The sequence below is a fragment of the Schistocerca cancellata genome, unplaced genomic scaffold, assembly GCF_023864275.1.
Source record: "Schistocerca cancellata isolate TAMUIC-IGC-003103 unplaced genomic scaffold, iqSchCanc2.1 HiC_scaffold_1104, whole genome shotgun sequence".
NCBI lineage: Eukaryota > Metazoa > Arthropoda > Insecta > Orthoptera > Acrididae > Schistocerca > Schistocerca cancellata.
Genome location: NW_026047103.1, coordinates 4,077,782 through 4,096,268, shown reverse-complemented (window position 1 = coordinate 4,096,268; position 18,487 = coordinate 4,077,782).

The following is an 18,487-nucleotide window of genomic DNA, read 5'->3' as shown; positions in this document are numbered from 1 at the left end:
CCACTTGAAGTAAAAATCTGAAACGCGATGATTTTTTTGTTATATAGTTATTGAGAAGCCACATCAGCCACTGTAATTTACGACAAGTTAGATAAGTAATTAAAGATAATTGAGGGTCACTGTAGACCATTTAGATAGTTTTCTCTTTTGTGAAAGTTAATTTAAACCTAGATTATAGATGTGATATGGCATAGGTCATCCTTCGATCCATTGTACAACTTGGAAACCCATTCAGGGAATATTCGTTCACATTTTTGTTGAACGCAGTTGGTTTTTACCATCCTGTATTAAAACATTTCCTTTTATCAATAGTGCAATTTATAAACAATGTTTTGTGAGTAGAATAAAATTTCCAATGGTAAACTTAACTGCTTTTTCGACGTTATTTTACCAGCTAACTAAAAATAGGAAAGCCTTGAACCCCTTCCACTAAATTTAGTTAGTATTAAGATTCTTTTACAGGGAGTGCAGTGGAGCTGACGCTGAAATCATTAAGTATTTGGTTATATCATCGCTAGTGTCACTGAACTCTTCTGAATTCTACATGTCATGTGTGGTCTGGCGTCTCCTTACCAGCAACAGGTCCCAGGTTCAAACTATTCAATTCCCTAAAAAACACCCTCAGAGCGTCGTTGCGCGAAAGTCGTATGGAGACACGATATAGAACAAACAGACACCACACAGAATGTTTAGAACATGAATGAATTACGAGACAAACTTTGCAGGCCTGCTAGATTTTTTGTAGAGACTCTTCATTTTACATCTGTTGTAGTCATCAGAAGTGTAACATCAATTCCGAAATCATTTATACAAGATAAAGCGTTTAACCCGACTTTAAACAATAAAAAAATGTGAGGTACTCAACATCTGTAAAAAGGATTCCTTTAAATTTCGGTTACATGATGAACCATAGAAATTTATTGTTTGTCATTTCAGCTAAATATCTAGAAATTACAATTACCAACAACTTAAATTCAATCAAAACGTGGAAAATGTTGAACTGCAAGCAAACCAAAGGTGGTGTTTTGTTGGCCGAACACTTAGACGATGCATCACTTTCATTAAAAGGGCTTCATACACATTGATTTTCCGTCGTCTTACTGAGTATTTCTGCGTGGTATTGGATTATTACTGGACTAGATTCACCGCGGACACCGAAAAACTTGAAAGAGAACAGCTACTTTTGTACTATCGCGAAGTAAGGGAGTGAGTGGCAAGGACACAATACGTAAGGAGGGGGGGGGGGGTTGAGAGCTTTCACTTCTTCCTCCGGATGCGAGATGTATTGTTGGCGTCCACCTGCAGAGGGACAAATAACCATTATGATGCAATAAAAGTAGTAAGAACTCGCACGGGCAGATTTCTGTGTTCGTTACTCCCTCGCACTTTCGGTAGGGGAACAGTAGAGAAATAGCTTGAAGGCGGTTTCATGATCTTCCTGCCGGGCACTTAAGTATGAATTGGGAGAGTAGTGATATAGACCTAGATGCAGATGTAGACGAAACGAAAGGGAAAGAGGAAGGGCGGAAGAGGACCAAGAACAAGGGGAACTGAGAATGAGTATTTCTTTATGTGTTCATTATTTCGTAACTGATATTATTTATGTTATCTGAAAAATATAAATTTTATATGTATTTAAAACTTGTATACGCACATGTATGGAGGGACTTAAAATAGAATGTGAGAGACAGAACGGGAGAGAGAGAGAAGAGAGAGAGAGAAAGAGGGAGAGAGAGAGCTATGACATTCTGTGGATTCGTTGCTGGCACGATGTATGAGCGGTACAAAAAGTTACATTAAAGAGCACTGAGAGCTATTATCGGTGTGGTATGTGGTGCAACAAGATTGCATCCACTTAAGGAAGAGTTGAGTCGGAAGAGGTGCACTGGCGTTTAGGGAGACGGACTGGTGACTGCTTACACGAGACGGATACCTAAAGCTATAATGAAAGACGTTATAAATAAAAAAAATGGCATGGAGGGTGGTTTAAAGGGGTCGAAGGGAAAGGGTTGAAAGTATGTTATTTCAAATTGCGGGCAACCGAAGTTTTGTTTCGATATCTTGAACGAAATGATGCGCCCTGCCTGTAGAATACTGTATATTACAAATCGCAATCAGTTTCGCGTGAATTGGAGACGCATACTCAGGTGATTTCTACAAATAATAAGGAAGAATTTTTCCTTTTTCTTTGTACAGATCACCTGCGGATGCGTCTTCGGTTGCCGCGAAATCAGTGATAACTTTAAAAAAAAAGTATTCTACATTCATTGTGCATCATTTCGTTCAAGTGGCTTAAAAATAACTGCGAAGGAGTGCTGTGTGCTACTTTTAAACAGGAAATAACGTTATTGGAAAGGTCTTTTATACAGATACTGTCGTAGAAGGAAGAATATGTGCAGCTTAGGTGTTGGTAAGAATGTGGTACATACAAGTCACTATGATTTATGATTAATAAACGATCACTTAATTGAGAAATAAAATGTTCCAATTTTATAGAAGTGACACTGGCGTCTGCTTGTGTTTATTATCTGTCATGCCTCTATATCCTGACGTAAACTGTGGAAAAGATCCACCGTGGTACAAGAGCCGAGTCAGAAAACTGCTACGGAAGAAGAGGGAACTTCACAGCAAACATAAACATAGCCAAAGCCTTGCAGACAAACAAAAATTACGCGAAGCGAAATGTAGTGTGAGGAGGGCTATGTGATAGGCGTTCAATGAATTCCAAAGTAAAGTTCTATGTACTGACTTGGCAGAAAATCCTAAGAAACTTTGGTCTTATGTCAAAGCGGTAGCTGGATCAAAACAAAATTCCCAGACACTGTGTGAGAAAAATGGTAGTGAAACAGAGGATGACAGACTAAAGACCGAAATACTATATGTCTTTTTCCAAAGCTGTTTCACACAGGAAGACAGCACAGTAGTTCCCTCTCTAGTTTGTCGCACAGATGACAAAATGGTAGATATAGAAATATATGACAAAGGGATACAAAAACAATTAACATAGCTCAAAAGAGGTAAGGCCGCTGGACCTGATGGGATACCAGTTCGATTTTACACAGAGTACGTGAAGGAACTTGCCCCCCCCCCCCCCCCCCCCCCCGCCTTTTGCAGCGGTGTACCGTAGGTTTCCAGAAGAGCGTAACGTTCCAAAGGATTCGAGAAGGGCACAGGTCATCCCGGTATTCAAGAAGGGACGTCGAACAGATGTGCAGAACTGTAGACCTATATCTCTAACGTCGATCAGTTGTAGAATTTTGGAACACGAATTATGTTAGAGTGTAATGACTTTTCTGGAGAATAGAAATCTACTCTGTAGGAATCAGCGTGGGTTTCGAAAAAGAGGATTGTTTGAAACCCATCTCGCGATATTCGTCCACGAGACTCAGAGGGGCCGGCCGCGGTGGTCTAGCGGTTCTGGCGCTGCAGTCCGGAACCGCGGGACTGCTACGGTCGCAGGTTCGAATCCTGCCTCGGGCATGGGTGTGTGTGATGTCCTTAGGTTAGTTAGGTTTAAGTAGTTCTAAGTTCTAGGGGACTTATGACCTAAGATGTTGAGTCCCATAGTGCTCAGAGCCATTTGAACCATTTGACTCAGAGGGCCAGAGACACGGGTTCCCAGGTAAATGCCGTGTTTCTTGACTTCCGCAAGGCGTTTGATACAGTTCCCCACAGTCGTTTAATGAACAAAGTAGGAGCATATGGACTGTCAGACCAATTGTGTGATTGGATTGAAGAGTTCATAGATAACAGAACGCAGCATGTCATTCTCAATGGAGAGAAGTCTTCCGAAGTAAGAGTGATTTCAGGTGTGCCGCAGGGGAGTGTCGTAGGACCGTTGCTATTCACAATATATATAAATGACCTTGTGTATAACAACGGAAGTTCACTGAGGCTTTTTCCGGATGATGTTGAAGTACATTGAGAGGTTGTAATAATGGAAAATTGTACTGAAATGCAGGAGGATCTGCAACGAATTGACGCATGGTGCAGGGAATGGCAACTGAATCTCAATGTAGACAAGTGTAATGTGCTGCGAATACACAGAAAGAAAGATCCTTTATCATTTAGCTACAATATAGCAGGTCAGCAACGGGAAGCAGTTAATTCCATAAATTGTCTGGGAGTTAGCATTAGGAGTGATTTAAAATGGAATGACCGTATAAAATTAATCGTCGGTGAAGCAGATGCCAGACTGAGATTCATTGGAAGAATCCTAAGGAAATGCAATCCGAAAACAAAGGAAGTAGGTTAAAGTACACTTGTTCGCCCACTGCTTGAATACTGCTCACCGGTGTGCTATTCCAAATAGGAATGATAGAACAGATAGAGAAGATCCAACGGAGAGCAGCGCGCTTCGTTACAGGATCATTTAATAATCGCGAAAGCGTTACGGAGATGATAGAAAGACTCCAGTGGAAGACTCTGCAAGAGAGATACTCAGTAGATCGGTACGAGATTTTGTTGAAGTTTCGAGAACATACTTTAACCGAGGAGTCAAGTAGTATATTGCTCCCTCCTACGTATATATCGCGAAGAGACCATGAGGATAAAATCAGAGAGATTAGAGGGCACACAGAGGCATACCGACAATTTTTCTTTCCACGAACAATACGAAACTGGAATAGAAAAGAGAACCGATAGAGGTACTCAAGGAACCCCCCGCCACACACCGTCAGGTGGTTTGTGGAGTATGCGTGTAGATGTAGCTACATATATTTCACATCCATCAACTGCTATGTTACAGTTATGCATCACTCATTCTGAGCCTTTAGCAAATTTGGCTGCTAATCTCGTGATATTCAGGGAGAAGGAGGAGTTGCCATGTTGGATACAGCTGAGATGGCAGTAACTGGGATCGCATGATTCGCCGCCGACAGGCCCACAAAAAAGACAGGAAGTGCGGTCACGTGACAGCACGTGGCACTGCAGGTCTTACGAGAGCCACAGAAGCACTCTCCGGCGGGGAGCGAGTGATTGTTTCTGACCGGTTTAACAATTCCTGACCGCGCGTTTAAATGCATTCAAGCTGTCTATATAACACGACAAAGTTAAAAAATTTCTAGTGAGTGCCTCTTCAATTATATACTGATTTTCCGTGTGCCCTGCAATAAATCGAGAGTTCGCGAAGTGTGGCGATGAAGTCGACTAGTGTGACATCACGATCTCGTTACACGGCCATATTTCTCATGGGCCCCGCTTGCCATATACATACATCATCAGGCAGGATCTGCATCTTGCACACATCTTGGTCAGCAAAAATTACTGACAGTAAACAGAAGTGGACAAAATACTTATGTCGTGCAGCGATGTCAGTCGTAATGGGGACCTCTACAATAGTACTAAACAGATGGCCCATATAATGTTACCGAGATTTTATTGCTGTACAAAGACCGTTTTCAAAAAAAAACCTGACATTTTACCAATATATTTTGGTATAAAAATACAAACATAATCAAATTCTGAAAAGCGCTAAACAAATAAATCTTACACCCTCTTCACACCAGTTCACAGTCGAGGTAATGATGCTATGCTGTGTTCGCATCAACCTTCTGTCCATAATTATGTTGTATAAATGGAGATGTTTTAACCACTGACGACGCCTTTGGCACAATTGTTTTATGTATCTCCACTGCAGGATGTGGCACAATTGTTTTACGTATCTCCACAGGATGTGGCACAATTGTTTTATGTATCTCCACTGCAGGATGTGATTTTAGTGTATTTTACTTCTGATCAAGGTATATTTACATATACCGAAACCGTGGTCAAGAATTTTAATAAATCTTTATCCTGCAACTGTTTGGTTGTTATCATTTACCGTGAAGAATTTCAACAGTTACTGTTTCAGCCATGTTTAAAATCTTGAGATTTCTTGCAATCTGTGTGGTAAATCATATGTAGGTCAGTAAGGTAGACTGACTCAGTGTGAAAGCAGTGGAGACCTGAAAAAGAAAAGAGTCTATCTTTGCTGAACGTGGTCGAAATAGATATCATTCTTATGGTGTTAAATGTGAAGTACTCCATAGATAAACAAAAGTCACAAAAGTAACATTACTCGAAATTCTGGATATTTATAAACACCCAACGTCTAGAAGGTAACCAAAACGTTCTCTGCCCCATGTTCAAAGTCACTACTCAGTTTGTGAATAAGTCATCTGGAATGGCAGCAGAAGACTTCCGACTTATCACCCTTGTTCTGCCAATGGCCTTGCCAAAGAGCGTAGAGGAACACACAGAGGGCAGCAGAAGACTTCCGACTTATCACCCTTGTTTTGCCAACGGCCTTGCCAAGAAGCGTAGAGGAACACACAGAGGGTCAGTGCTCTGTCTTGCCCTTGAGGTGCGAAATTGCCCCTAAACGGCAGAAGAATCAGCAATAATCAACGGGATGACGATTCAGAAGGCTATGGAAACAACTGTATTGAAGACATATAATATGTATCCACAGGACATGTAGTCTGTAATTTTAAAAGTGCCATGGTGATCCCTCCATTGGCAAAAGTTTCGGACTAGTACTCCAATCGGATCTCTGGGAAGGAACAACTGATGGAGAAGTGACCACGAGAAAAAGACTGAATAAGAAACGAAAGGGCAACGTTCTACAAGTCGGGATGTGGAATGTCAGATGTTTGAACGTGGTAGCGAAGCTAGAAAATCTGGAGGAGGAAATGTGGAAGCTTATTCTAGATGAAGTGGTGTCAGTGAAGCGGTGTCAGTGAAGTGATATGGAAAGAAGACAAGGATTTCTGGTAAGTGTAGGGTAATACCAACGGCAGCAGAAATGGTATGACGGGAGTAGGATTCGTTATGAATAGGAAGGTAGGGCAGAGAGTGAGTTACTGTAAACAGTACAGTGATAGAATTATTCTTTTCGGAATCGACAGCAAACCAACACCGGCAACGACCGTTCAGGTAAAAAATGCCGACGTCTCAAGATGAAAGTGAAGAGATAGAAAAAGTATATGGGGATACTGAAAGGGCAATGCAGTGTGTAAAGGGAGGGGAAAATCTAATAGTGATAGGCATTGGAATGCAGTTGTAGCGGAAGGAGTAGAAGAAAAGTTTACAGGAGATAATATGGGCTTGGTAGTAGAAACAAGAGGGTAGAGACTGGGTGAGTTCTACAGTAAATTTAAGTAAGTGGAGGCGAATATTCTGTTCAACAATCAAAAGAGGAGGAGGTTTACTTGGGAAAGGCTGGGAGTTATGGGAACATTTCAAATAGATTACATCGTGGTCAGGTAGAGATATCGAAATCAGAAATTTGACTGTAAGGTATACCCAGGAGGGATATGGCCTCAGATCACAATTTAATGATGATAAAGAGTAGTTTGAAGTTTTAGAGACTAGTCAGGAAGAATCAATGCACAAAGAAGTGGGTTACAGTGGTACTAAGGATGAAGAAAAACACTTAGGATTCTCTGAGGATTTAGAAACTCTGATAATGAATAGCCTGATAGACATGTTAGTTGATGAGGAATGGATATCTCCAGATAGGGCAATCACAGAAGTTGGAAAAAAAAAATTAGGTGAAAGGTAACTACGGAGAAACAATGCGTACCAGAAGAAATACTTCAGGTCACCGACGAGAAAAGAAAGTACAAAAACGTTGGCGGAAATTTATGAATACAGAAATATAAGTCACTTAGGAACAAAATAAACTGCAAATCCAAGGAAGCTAAGGCGAAACGGGTGGATGAAAAAATATGAAGAAATCGGAAAACAAATGGTTGACAGAATGACTGAATCGCCATGTAGAAAAGTCAAAATGGCAAGGACAGTGTCATTAAGGGAGCAATGGGAATTCCAATGTTAAATGCAGAGGAGAGGGTGAATAGGTGGAAAGACTACATTGAAGGTCTCTATGAAAGGGAGGACTTGATTGATGACATGACAGAAGAAGAAACAAGAGTCGACAGGGCAGGGAAGAGATAGGGAATAAAGTATTAAAATCAGAATTTAAAAGACAATTAGACCACTTGAGATCAAGTAAAGAAGAGCGGATAGATGAAATTCCAAAGGAATTTCTAAAAATCGTTGGGGGAGCTGCAACAAAACGGGTATTCACATTGGTGTGTAGAATCTATGAGACTGGCGAAATATCATCAGACTTCCGGAAAAATTTCATGCACACAATTCGAAAGATTGCAAGAGCCGACAGGTGCGAGAATTAGCACAAAGTCAGTTTAACAATTCATGCATCAAAATTTCTGACAAGAATAAAATACAGATTAATGCAAAAGAAAATTGAGGATCTGTTAGACGACGATCATGTTGGCTTTAGGAAAGATAAGACACCAGAGAGGCAGTTCTGACATTGCAATTGATAACGGCATCATGACTGAAGAAAAATCAAGACACCTTCATATGATTTGTCGAACTGGAAAAAGCGTTCGATAATGTAAAATGTTGGAGGATGCTCGAAGTTCTGAGAAAGATATGACTAAGCTATTGGAAAAGACTGGTAATGTTCAGCATGTGCAAAATCTGAAGTGAGTAATAAGAGTGAAAGACCAAGAATGAAGTGCGCAGATTAAAGAGGCTGTAAGACAGGGATACAGCCTTTCACCCCTACTTTTCAATCTCTACATCAAAGAAGAGTTGATGGAAATAAAAGTAAGGTTTCAGTGTGGGATTAAAATTCTGTGTGAAAGGATATCAGCTGTAAGATTTGCTGATGACATGCTGTCGTCATTCAAAGTGAGAGACTTACAGGAGCTGTGAATTGAATGAACAACTTAACGAGTACGGAAAATGAAGAATGATGAAAGTAATAAGAAGTAGCAAAACCGAGAACAGCGAGAAACTTAACATCAGAACTGGGGATTGTCACGAAGTAGATGGAATGAAGGAATTCTTCTACCCAGGTATCAAAATAACGCATGATCGGAGGAGCAAGGAAACAAAAAACAGACTGTTGCAAGTACAAAAGTAATTCTTGGCGAAGAGAAGTCTACTAGTAGCAAACATAGCCATTCATTCAAGGAGAAACAATATGAGAATATATGACTGGAGCAGAGCATTGTATGGTAGGGAAACATAGGCTGTCGGGAAACCAAAACTGAAAAGAATAAAAGCATTTGAGTTGTGGCTCTAGAGAATAATGTTAAAAATTAGGTGGAATTGTAAGGTAAGGAACGAGAAGGTTATTCACAGAATCGGAGAGGAATGGAATACATGGAAAACACCGACAAGGAGAAGGGGCTTTATGATAGGACATACTGGTAACACCTCAGGGAATAACTTCCGTGGTATTATATGGAGCCGTAGAGGGTAAGAACTGTAGAGGAAGAAAGAGATTCGAATAAGTCCAGCAAATAATTTAGGATGTAGATTATAAATGCTACTCTGAGATGTAAAGACTGGTACAGGAGTGGAATTTGTGGAGGGTCGCGTCAGATCAATCAACAGAGTGATAGTGTTCCATAGATTTAGTGTTTGTTTTGAATACAGTCAGAGAGAGTCCCTGTAGTCAACCATAGTGCCAGTAGTGCTAGTGTTTGTTTTCAATACAGTCCAGAGACAGGTAGTGCTATTTTCATTGTTTTCTACAAGAAGTGGCTAGCAACCACAGTTTAGTGAATAAACAGCCGCCTTTAGTGAATTAGCAGTCTAGTTAAAGGTTGATTAACTCTCTTCAGTAAATTGATTCCTTAGGATGGATAGGATGTGTGACTGCTGTGTACGGACGCAGGAGGAGCTGGCAACTGTTCGCGAACAGCTGAACGTGTTGATGGCCGCATTCAGCCGTCTTCAGGCTGCTGCCTCGGAGTGTAGCGGCAGTGGGGAGTCTGGTGCGTCGCAAGGTACACCCCAGGTGTTACATGCTTCACCCACTGTCCCTGCTGTCGAGACATCTTCGCGGGTACCGGGCGCGGTTGGGCCACCCTCTCCCCAAGGGGAGTGTCGGGTTCAGCGGCGTTCGCGGCGCACGAGGCGGAGGGTCAATGTGGAGGCTGGCCGGTGGCATCGCCCGCTCTACCTGTGAGTAGACATATGGCCGCTCCTTCAGCAAGGTCCGAGCAGGCACACGGGGAGAGGGGTTTATTAGTTATTGGGAGCTCCAACGTTAGGCGGGTGATGAAGCCCCTTAGGGAAATAGCGGGAAGATCGGGGAAGAAGGCCAGTGTTCACTCTGTCTGCTTACCGGGGGGTCTCATCCGAGATGTGGAGGAGGCCCTACCGGCACTGGGTGCACCCGACTGCAAATTGTTGCTCATGTCGGCACCAATGACTCATGCCGTCTGGGTTCAGAGGTCATCCTCAGTTCGTACAGGCGGTTGGCGGAATTGGTGAAGGCGGAAAGCCTCGCTCGCGGGGTGGAATCAGAGCTAACTATTTGTAGTATCGTTTCCAGAACCGATCGCAGTCCTCTGGTTTGGAGCCGAGTGGAAGGCTTAAACCAGAGGCTCAGACGATTCTGCGGAGATCTGGGGTGCAAATTTCTCGACCTCCGCTATCGGGTGGAGAAATGTAGGGTCCCCTGAATAGGTCAGGCGTGCACTACACGCCGGAAGCGGCTACAAGGGTAGCGGAGTACGTGTGGAGTGCACATGGGGGTTTTTTAGGTTAGAGAATCCCCTCCCTAGGCCCGACAAGACGCCTCCTGAGACGCGGCAAGGTAGGAGCAGGCAAAATGCAGCAGGGAATAACAATATTAATGAGCTAATAGTAAACTGCAGGAGCGTCTATAGAAAGGTCCCAGAACTGCTCTCATTAATAAACGGTCACAACGCCCATACAGTACTAGGGACAGAAAGTTGGCTGAAACCAGACGTAAACAGTAATGAAATCCTAAACTCAGACTGGAATGTATACCGCAGAGACAGGCTGAACAGTGAAGGGGGAGGCGTGTTTATAGCGATAAGAAGTGCAATAGTATCGATTGAAATTGACGGAGATCCGAAAAGTGAAATGATTTGGGTGAAGGTCACGGTTAAAGCAGGCTCAGACATGGTAACTGGATGTCTCTATAGACCCCCTGGCTCAGCAGCTGTTGTGGCTGAGCACCTGAAGGATAACTTGGAAAATATTTCGAGTAGATTTCCCCACCATGTTATAGTTCTGGGTGGAGATTCTAATTTGCCGGATATAGACTGGGAGACTCAAACGTTCATAACGGGTGGCAGGGACAAAGAATCCAGTGAAATTTTTTTAAGTGCTTTATCTGAAAACTACCTTGAGCAGTTAAACAGAGAACCGACTCGTGGCGATAACATATTAGACCTTCTGGTGACAAATAGACCCGAACTATTTGAAAAAGTTAACGCAGAACAGGGAATCAGCGATCATAAAGCGGTTACGGCATCGATGATTTCAGCCGTAAATAGGAATATTAAAAAGGGTAGGAAGATTTTTCTGTTTAGAAAAAGTGACAAAAAGCAGATTTCAGAGTACCTGTTGGCTCAACACAAAAGTTTGGTCTCAAGTACAGATAGTGTTGAGGATCAGTGGACAAAGTTCAAAACCGTCGGGCATTATGCGTTAGATGAGTATGGGCCAAGCAAGATCAAAAGAGATGGAAAAGAGCCACCGTTGTACAACAACCGAGTTAGAAAACAGCTGCGGAAGCAAAAGGAACTTCACAGCAAACATAAACATAGCCAAAGCCTTGCAGACAAACAAAAATTACGCGAAGCGAAATGTAGTGTGAGGAGGGCTATGCGAGAGGCGTCCGATGAATTCGAAAGTAAAGTTCTATGTACTGACTTGGCAAAAAATCTTAAGAAATTTTGGTCTTATGTCAAAGCGGTAGGTTGATCAAAACAAAATGTCCAGACACTCTGTGACCAAAATGGTACTGAAACAGAGGATGACAGACTAAAGACCGAAATACTAAATGTCTTTTTCCAAAGTTGTTTCACAGAGGAAGATTGCACTGTAGTTCCTTCTCTAGATTGTCGCACAGATGACAAAATGGTAGATATCGAAATAGACGACAGAGGGATAGAGAAACAATTAAAATCGCTCAAAAGAGGAAAGGCCTCTGGACCTGATGGGATACCTGTTCAGTTTTACACAGAGTACGCGAAGGAACTTGCCCCCCTTCTTGCAGTGGTGTACCGTAGGTTTCTAGAAGAGCGTAGCGTTCCAAAGGATTGGAAAAGGGCACAGGTCATCCCCGTTTTCAAGAAGGGACGTCGAACAGATGTGCAGAACTATAGACCTATATCTCTAACGTCGATCAGTTGTAGAATTTTGGAACACGTATTGTGTTCGAGTTTAATGACTTTTCTGGAGACTAGAAATCTACTCTCTAGGAATCAGCATTGGTTTCGAAAAAGACCGTCATGTGAAACCCAGCTCGCGCTATTCGTCCACGAGACTCAGAGAGCCATAGACACGGGTTCACAGGTAGATGCCGTGTTTCTTGACTTCCGCAAGGCGTTCGATACAGTTCCCCACAGTCGTTTAATGAACAAAGTAAGAGCATATGGACTATCAGACCAATTGTGTGATTGGATTGAGGAGTTCCTAGATAACAGGACGCAGCATGTTATTCTCAGGGGATAGAAGTCTTCCGAAGTAAGAGTGATTACAGGTGTGCCGCAGGGGAGTGTCATAGGACCGTTGCTATTCACAATATACATAAATGACCTGGTGGATGACATCGGAAGTTCACTGAGGCTTTTTGCAGATGATGCTGTGGTGTATCGAGAGGTTGTTACAATGGAAAATTGTATTGAAATGCAGGAGGATCTGCAACGAATTGACGCATGGTGCAGGGAATGGCAATTGAATCTCAATGTAGACAAGTGTAAAGTGCTGCGAATACACAGAAAGATAGATCCTTTATCATTTAGCTACAAAATAGCAGGTCAGCAACTGGAAGCAGTTAATACCATAAATTATCTGGGAGTACGCATTAGGAGTGATTTAAAATGGAATGATCATATAATGTTGATCTTCGGTAAAGCAGATGCCAGACTGAGATTCATTGGAAGAATCTTAAGGAAATGCAATCCGAAAACAAAGGAAGTAGGTTACAGTACGCTTGTTCGCCCACTGCTTGAATACTGCTCAGCAGTGTGGGATCCGTACCAGATAGGGTTGATACAAGACATAGAGAAGATCCAACGGAGAGCAGCGCGCTTCGTTACAGGATCATTTAGTAATCGCGAAAGCGTTACGGAGATGATAGATAAACTCCAGTGGAAGACTCTACAGGAGAGACGCTCAGTAGCTCGGTACGGGCTTTTGTCAAAGTTTCGAGAACATACCTTCACCGAAGAGTCAAGCAGTATATTGCTCCCTCCTACGTATATCTCGCGAAGAGACCATGAGGATAAAATCAGAGAGATTAGAGCCCACACAGAGGCATACCGACAATCCTTCTTTCCACGAACAATACGAGACTGGAATAGAAGGGAGAACCGATAGAGGTTCTGAAGTTACCCTCCGCCACACACCGTCAAGTGGCTTGCGGAGTATGGATGTAGATGTAGATGTAGACTTAAAAAAAAAGAGCCACAATCAAAGAACCGTGATATAGTACTTAATGACCAAATACAGTTTCGTTATTCACACCATTACATAACTGTTGTTATAACTGTTTCACACCCACAGTCCGCTATTTGTAGCCGGCCGCTGTGGCAGAGCGGTTCTAGGCGCTTCAGTCTGGAACCGCGCGACCGCGAATGCCTGAGGTTCGAATCCTGCCTCGGGTGTGGATGTGCGTGATGTCCTTAGGTTAGTTAGGTTTAAGCAGTTCCAAGTTCTAGGGGACTGATAACCTCAGATGTTAAGTCCCATAGTGCTCAGAGCCATTGGAACCCTTTTGTATCGATAAATAGTCATATATGGATAGATCAAATCAAGATCTCCCGCCTACCTCTGCGGCGGGCACTAAGAGAAGCTGGTAACCGTCTGGGATGGAGAAGTTTGGTTCACGGGGTCACTGCGCTTATCAATGAGCACAACGACTTATGATGATGATATAGCCTTATAAAGTCACAGGTTTTTGAAAAAGTCTTCGTACAGCTAAGATCTCTCGTTGATGTGTGGAACATATGTTTGAAACGTACAAATATACGATCATTTGGACAAGTATGACATGTAGCATTGATCTCCAGCGTCAGGGTGCCACTTTTAGAGGCGTATATGTTTTTCATTTGTCTGGCCTTTTTAAACCTCAATTAATTATACAGGCATTAATTTCATTGCATCTGTGCCCTAGTTCGATTGTCAATAAGCGTTGCCTGAACACAAAACAGAAACAATCCCCATTTTGGAATTCTCGAATACTTTTCACAAGAAATGCAACTAGCTTTGCGTTAGCTTCTATGTAAGGAACATATGTACATTTTAAGAACATTTTCGACTAATAATCTTGATGATATATGAAATTTCATAAAAAACTTCGTTAACGAACTGATTTTCTGAATTTGAATACTGAAAGATAAAAGCCGTGTAAAACTCTATAGTGCATTGTGTGATGAACAAATTTATTCGTAATTCAGTGATGTCAGTCTGTACACACCGGCAAGTTTTGATTGTAATCCATAAATTTTCTGATTGTAATAATGAATGACGTAACCAGTGATTGTTTAACGATATACAGGCAGTTTCGAATCACCCACTAAGGTCTCAGTTTTCCGACACAGTTTTTGTGAGCCAGTTTTATTACAGTTTTGTAATCGTATTACGGAATCGGTTGGTAGGATGTGTTCTGAGGCATCAAGAGATCACCAATGTAGTATTGGGGGGTAGCGTGAAGGGTGAAAATCGTCGAAGGAGACCGAGGGATGAATACACAAATCAGATTCAGAAGGATGTACGCTGCAGTAGTTACTTGGAGATGAGGAAGCTTGCGCAGGGTGGAGTAGGATGTAGGGCTGCATCACACCGGCCTCTCGACTGAAGACCACAACAACAACGACAACATTACGCAATAATCATGTAATTCTGAGAGAGGAACATAGTGTCGACCAAAATTTCTTGAAGTTTCCATCGCAATACTATATCATTAGCTACACCATCAAGAACACAACAAGTTGCAGCAAATTTTGGTGAGAGGATAGTCACAGATTGTTTTAGAACCACTAGAGCATCGGTGATCGCCGAATAACAAAGATGAGTATTTGCTGTTAACTGTTCCGCCCTGTTACATTTCACGTTCCGTACTGAGTTATCTGAGGACGATCTAGAAAGGCGAAAGCTGGTTCGCAATGAACTGTAAATATTATTTTGGAGTATCAGTACTGTGCATTTGATGTTTTATGTGCTCATCGTGTTAAAATGTTATAGGTATCTATTTTGCAAACTGAATTTTACTGTGTTTTCTTTCTGGAGTAACGGAGAAATAATTTTAAGATTACCTGTTATTAAATATAGGAATTTTATGGCTTTTTGTTACTTCCTGCAAGAAAAAGTCAATATTTGAGGTTGAACAACAAATACACTGTTTCTGTTCTACTGGCTGTTGTTTAATTCAAACTAGTTTTCGGCTTATTATACCATATTCAGCACAGAGCTGACTAGCTTATGAGAGAGTTACTAGTTCGTCGTTCCACCAAAGATTATGAGCAAGAATACAATCACTTCAAAGAGCGTTGTGCATCAGACATGTTCCTTAACGTTGAAATTACGCTGCACAATGGAGAATGTTAAGAAAAATAAATAATTAAATCACACAGTATTATAGATTAAGTGGTTATAATGCTTAACTCTTTGAGGCCTCGACTTTAGTTGAGGAACTACTAAACTGAGCACTCTTCATCAACAAAATGATTTTAAATATTATGAACTGAACTTGGGGCAAATAATCATTTACAACTAACTAGAGATTTTGGGCTGAATGTCGTTTACTTCAGAGCCTTCTAACAGGCTTAGTTTTTTTCCTTTGGTGGCCATGTGCTGAAGTTCTGTGTGGACTTGATATCTGTGCCCTTCCTTTGACCAAGGCCGAGTCTGACTTCTGCCTGTACAGGGTTGACGGCTGCCCTGTATAGTAGATCTGTCAAAATATCAAGAAATTCTTTGACTGATATGTATGTAAATAAGCAGCTAAATCAAAGGTACGAGTGTGACACTATTTATAACGGAGACATCTGTATTTTGTTAGTGAGGTGTGTTGAATTTAGAATTACAGATTAGGTTTACATTTAGTCTTTGTTTCGATACAGCGAATTAATACTTTGCTAATTTTGCAGTTTGGTACGGTTTAGGTTGGCACAAGACGTCGTAAAGGTTGGCTGCCCTTGTGTAGGTCAGGAAATCCACGCATTTTAGGGGCTAATAGGTTCATTCTCATCGAACACTTCGCTTCATATTTTGGTTTCACGCCTTTACAGGTCTTGGTTCAATTTTTAGTTTCTTCATTAAAGATTGTGGTGGGATCCTCTTTAAGCAGAAATCTTCATGGAGCATTTAGAAAAAACAGTTCCGACCTAATGAATCTCTCAGTGGTAATTTCAATTATTGGTACAGAGATGTGGATGATGTAATGTCAATGGATTGGAACTAAAACACAATTTTACACATTCTGAGAACATTTATGCTCACAACAAAAACACATACAATTCAGCATGGTAATTAATGAAATATCAATTAACTTCTTAGACCATCGAAACAGACACGATAATACCATCACCTTCAGAGCGCCCAATATCACATAAAAATGCTGCCTTCCACTCAAAGGTACGTCGTTTTACATCGATACAAATGTCGAAACAGAATTTTCAGTCGGAATTACACTCCATTAAATGTATTGCGTTAGACAATGGTTGTGCCCCTGAATTAATTGACAACATTTTACAGAAAAACAAAAGAAGAAAACGGTTTCCCTGTGTATATGCGCCCACTGTATTAACAGTCATATCTAAAACCATCTGGCACACAATCCCAAATTTAGGAAAGGAATCTGAAAAATTAGGCAAACCACATAAACCCTGCAACTACAAAACTTAATCATGGTAGAGGCACTAAAGTTCATATTCTGTTCAACAGAAAGGACAAAACAATTAAGTGGCAGTGGTGTTCATAAAATCGCTTGCTGTGGTAGCGATAAACTGTATGTTGGTGAGACAGCGAAGACCATAACAACTAGATGATGGACCACGAACGAAACTGGAGATCAGATAGCACCTTTGCCAAACTTGTTTGGAAGGAAGGAGACAGATACAAAGTCCGCACAGAATTACTACATATAGCCAACTACGAAAGAAAACTAAGCCTGTTAGAAGCACTTGAGGTAAACAGAGATTTAGCTCAAAATAGCCATCTGGCTCTAAATGATCAATTGCATCTGAGCGCACGCCATCTTTTAAGCTTCACTTGATGCAATCAAACAAGAACATATCCACAAACCACCATAACACCTAGACTGTTGCACAAAATTAAAACCAAGTACATTTTCCTATTTACTACTCTGGTTACCCCACAAATTTCAACAGCATAAATTGTAATACTTTAATATTGTGTATTTTAACCATTTACTGTGTTTAATAATGCACATTGCATAAAAATTTTATTTGTGATATAAAACATGTTTGTTGAATAAGACAAGTTAGTAGCTTTTAGTCAGATAGTTCTCAACTGATGCCATCATAACCATGTAACTTATAACACTGTAAGATTATGTATTTTAATTCTTGTGTATAATACTGTCCACTGCCTAAAGTCTAGTTTACAATGTTAAAAAACATCTTTATTGCAAAATACAAATAGACAGTGCTGAGTTTAACAGTTTCTCAGACCATGAGAAGACATTACAAAAATTTAGCACTATAACTATTTAACCTGTGATATTATCTGATTTAATTTTTTATTATGTTTAACATTGTCTATTGTGGAAAAGTTCAAATTAAATGTTTAGAAACAAGTCTGTTTCCCAACACTCTTTGCAAGTGATAGCTGTTGTTATGGTCTTCAGTCCAAAGACTGGTTTGATGCACCTCTCCATGCTACTCTGTCCCACCTGAACAGATATAGATGCTACAGTCCTTGTAGCCCATACACATATTCTCCTCCATACGTCTCCTGATTGCAGTAATTTCAGCTTGGAATACTGAGGCCCGTTTTCCTTGAGAGATGATGCCCTCCAGCCTTGGCTGAACCCCGTACACCCTGGCTCCAGTGCCTTGGGCTGAATTCGACCCATCAGTGAACCAGTCAATGTCCCCCATATGGTGTCGAACAATTTTTCGTATTGCTCCCTGCTTCCAATTATTATATTGTAGGGCTTCTTGAAGAGTTTGGGACTTATTGTATGTATAGTCAGCTTAGATTTCCCAGCCATCCCTATATTTACCTCACTCACTATTTTGGTGTGTGATTCTGGATAGCCCAATGACATCCAGATTTAACCAGTTTTGAGACTGTATGCTCCAGCTGCTGCCTCCATCTTGACCCAAAGGTGTAGTGGAGGCACTTCCAGCATGGGTTCCATCAAAGCCGTTGGTGTGCTGCTAATTCCATCTGTTATGGCTAACCAGGCCAGACTCTGCACCTTAGCAAGCTCCTTAGCTGCAACCTGCTGTTCTAC